Genomic DNA, 3915 nt, shown 5'->3' with positions numbered 1-3915 from the left:
AATGGGAAGTGGTTGTGATGGTGGGTGTTGGTGGTGATGGTGATGAGAAGATGGAGGTGGATCCTACCTTAAAAGAAAAGTATTAAATAAGTTTTATTTTTTTTAACTCATTTATACTAGATATTTTTAAAGCTTTAACTAATAAACTTAACCCCCATCAAGTCACGTACCACCTATTCTGTAAAAATCAAACATCATGCATCACCATTACAATTTTAGAAAGCTAGGGACCAAACCTGTAATTTTTGCAAACTTTAGATACCATCCAGGCACTTAACTGCTAAAATGATTTTGTTAAGGATTTTAATAAATCATTTGTCTAATTTAATTTTTTTCTACATTTTAATAAATCATGTGTGTGTATTGTTTTGCTACAAAATTTACTATACATTTTTCTACATAATTCAAAACTCTATTTTTAATGGATTTTGCTACGGATTTTATTACATTATTTTCTAAATATTTTTTTTTACGAGTTTGCTATGGATTTTGCTAGAAGTTTTTTTTCATATTTATTTTCTCTATGTTGCTATTGATTTTATTGCGTTATTTTTAAATATTTATTCTCTCCAGTTTGTTATAGACTTTATTTCATTATTTTATAAATCTTTATTTTCTCGATGTTTACGAATTTATTAAAAAATTTGAATATTTATTTTCTTAGTTTCGCTACAAATTTTGCTACAGATTTAGTTAGCGGCGAAATATTCATTGTAAAACTATAGCAAAAAGTGTCCATAGCTAATCCATAGTTTATCCGTAGCAAATGTCTGTGACAAAAAAAGGTAGCAAATGTCTGATTTTGTTACAAATTTTATCTAACTGTTTTTAGTTAATTTATAAATATTTATTTTCATAGTTTTGCAACGGATTTTGCTACTGATTTTCCTACATTATTTTTTTATATTTACTTCCTCAGTTTTGCTACAGATGTTGCTACGTGTATTTTTTAAGTTTGATTTTAGATATTTTTTTTTCTAGATTTTGCTACGAGTTTTTCCAAACATTTTATTTAATTATATTTTAGATAATTATATTCTCAACTTTGCTACAAATCTTGCTACGGATATGATTGTACTTTTTTAGTTAACTTCTAAAAACTTATTTTGCTACTGATTTTGCTACCTTAATTTGTTTTATATTTATTTCCTCAATTTTGCTACGGGTTTGCTACGGATCTTATTTGCGACGGAATATCCGTAGCAAAATTGTAGCAAAATGTGTGCGTAGCTAATCCATAGCTAATTCGTAGCAAAATTTGCGACCGATTATTTCGGTAGCAAAAGTTTATAGCAAATGCCTCTTTTTGTAGTAGTGAGTGCCACGTCTCAGCTCTTGAAAAGGATGTTGAGGGCATATAAGTAATTTCCTTGCCTGACATACTTTTTGTTAGGATCCATGTTAACCACCACACTCATTAAATGCATGCTCCAGAGATAGGTACTTTGTCACTCTTTTTTTTCACTGTTAACCACCACCTATTTTATTTATATAATAATCACATCAGTGAATTGATACTTTATCACTTTTTTTTTCCTATTCTGTAATTTGATTTATGTCACTTCAAAGTGTATGTCATATTTGCTAAATCTTTTTGGTAATGAACGGTTGTTAAAGACCCTTAATAATATATGCATCCATTTTATAGGAACATTTTATACAAAACCACATCAGTGTTTTGATGTAACAACTGATTGATGTACATTTTTTCACTTGGCGTATGTAAGACCAATTACAAAAATCATTTTTTTCATACGTTACACAAACCGAGTCATATGTTACAAAAATCATTTTTTCATATTTTATCCTACATAGAAATACACATTAATGCTACAACATAGACATTTTTTTTTGTTTCATTTCACATTTGTACATATAAATAAAAAACAAATCCCAAAAGTTTTTTTATATAACCAGGTAATAAGATATCTAATTACAGCACCATACATAAAACAAAATATTTCCGCAATGTTACAAAAGAAATCCGTAAACACAAGCTATACAAATTAATGTAATAATAATTTGAGATTAAATACTTATTAGTTTCCCTTTAACACCTTTTTTCCAATTTTGTGGTAGATCCCTTTTTTCCCTGCATTTCAATTAAAAAAACATCAACATTCCTCACAATACGAAACGTTTTTGAAAAAAAAAAAAGATATTCAAGCAACCATCAACAAAAGCACATGATCAAACACACATAGAGCAAAAATGTACAAAAATCTCAGTGAAAAAAAATGTAACACTGATACAACAAAAATGTACAAAAATCTGAGGCAAAAATAAAATGTAACATGGTAAAAACAAACCCAAAAAAATCCATAACATATAAAATGTAACATAAAAATGTAACAACACACTTATTTTTACAATAATCTAAAAAAGTGTAACAATGCACTTTATTTTATGTAAATAGAGCAAAAATGTACAATAATCTGAGGCAAAAATAAAATGTAACATGGTAAAAACAAAACCAAAAAATCCATAACATATAAAATGTAACATAAAAAATGTAACAACACACTTATTTTTACAATAATCTAAAAAAGTGTAACAATGCACTTTATTTTATGTAAACGTACATTATTTATGTGACACGGAAAAAATATAACATGCATTTTTTCTTGAACAAATTTTACACAAAAAATTGATAAATCAATAAATTAAAAACATCCATCTTCTTGAAAAAAAAAAAACATATCCAGAAAAAAGTTGGAGCATCTGGATGATGATCTTTTGATCTGGATCATCTTTTGGATTCAGATCACTTTTAGATCTGGATGAAGATCTTTAAGAACTGGAAATGAAATAGAAGATAAAGATATAAAGAGAGAGAGGGAAAAGTCATAAATAACACATTTTTACACATTTCATACCTTAAAATACCTGATTCAACTAAAAAAACTTACAAAAAATGTGTAATTTTAGATAAAAAAAACATAAAGAGAATTTAAAAAAAGTAACAAGATTCATATATGATTCATCGTCATCTTCGTATCTTGTTCATCATCATCATCATCTTTATATTCATATTCATATTCATGTGCGATTTTCTTCAAGCTGCCAGATCTATTTAACATCTGGATCTTAACTCACACACTGGATCTGGTAACCACCGCTGCAATGGTTCTAGCCCTAATATTGATAACATCATTTGTTTTCCAAACCAATACACACAAACCCCCGAACATCACTTTTTTTTTTGCAATATTAGAAAAACAACCACCTGCATCTCAATAATGGAGAAGTATACAATAAAACCCTACATTTTTGTTTCAAAATGTAAACAACCAAAAACACACAGATTTCTACATAAAAACAAAGGTGTTACCTTTTGCTAAGAAGACCGACGCATTTGAAACTCCGATGGTGGTGGAAATCTCCGGTGAAGTTGGTGTGGAGGAAGATAATTTGCTGATTTTTTTGGCGGTGGAAATCTCCGGTGAAGGTGGCCTGGATGGGATGAAGAGAGAGAGAGAGAGAGAGAGAGAGAGAGAGAGAGAGAGAGAGAGAGAGAGAGAGGGATTGTTAAAGAATTGTGGAAATGTCAACTGTTTTGGCGGTGCAAAATCTCCGGCGAAGTTTGGTGTGAAGGGGATGAAGAGAGATAGAGAGAGATAGAGAGATTTGTGAACATTTGTTTTTCGAATTTTTGTTTTGAATCAATACTTAATATAGCTAGGAGGCATAGGTTTGAAGTGTAATAATGAATACTAGTCTTCTGATCATACTCAACATCAACATGTAGAGATAAATTGTAACATTTCTCCCCATTTTACCCTTTAGGTGTACTATCATCTATATATTATACCAAAAAGTAATTGAGATTAGGACATAATACCAAAAAATCATCCTAGCCATCCATCAAGTATCATCAATGGTGGTTATTGGGTTTCTAGGGTTTAGTCAACTCAA

At 29.3% G+C, this 3915-nt stretch overlaps 1 long non-coding RNA gene across 1 annotated transcript; it reads right to left on the bottom strand.

The window, feature by feature from the left end:
- Nucleotides 1-3194: 3194 nt before the first annotated feature.
- LOC110864097 lies at nt 3195-3697 on the bottom strand. The gene is made up of 2 exons (XR_002549620.1): nt 3332-3697; nt 3195-3226 (listed from the first exon to the last, which is right to left on the bottom strand). It is a non-coding gene; the product is annotated as an uncharacterized LOC110864097 (long non-coding RNA).
- Nucleotides 3698-3915: the final 218 nt, after the last annotated feature.

Source organism: Helianthus annuus, chromosome 6, assembly GCF_002127325.2.
Source record: "Helianthus annuus cultivar XRQ/B chromosome 6, HanXRQr2.0-SUNRISE, whole genome shotgun sequence".
NCBI classification, from domain to species: domain Eukaryota; kingdom Viridiplantae; phylum Streptophyta; class Magnoliopsida; order Asterales; family Asteraceae; genus Helianthus; species Helianthus annuus.
The sequence above is the reverse complement of the archived record's forward strand: the minus strand, read 5'-3'. Positions and strand labels throughout refer to the sequence as shown.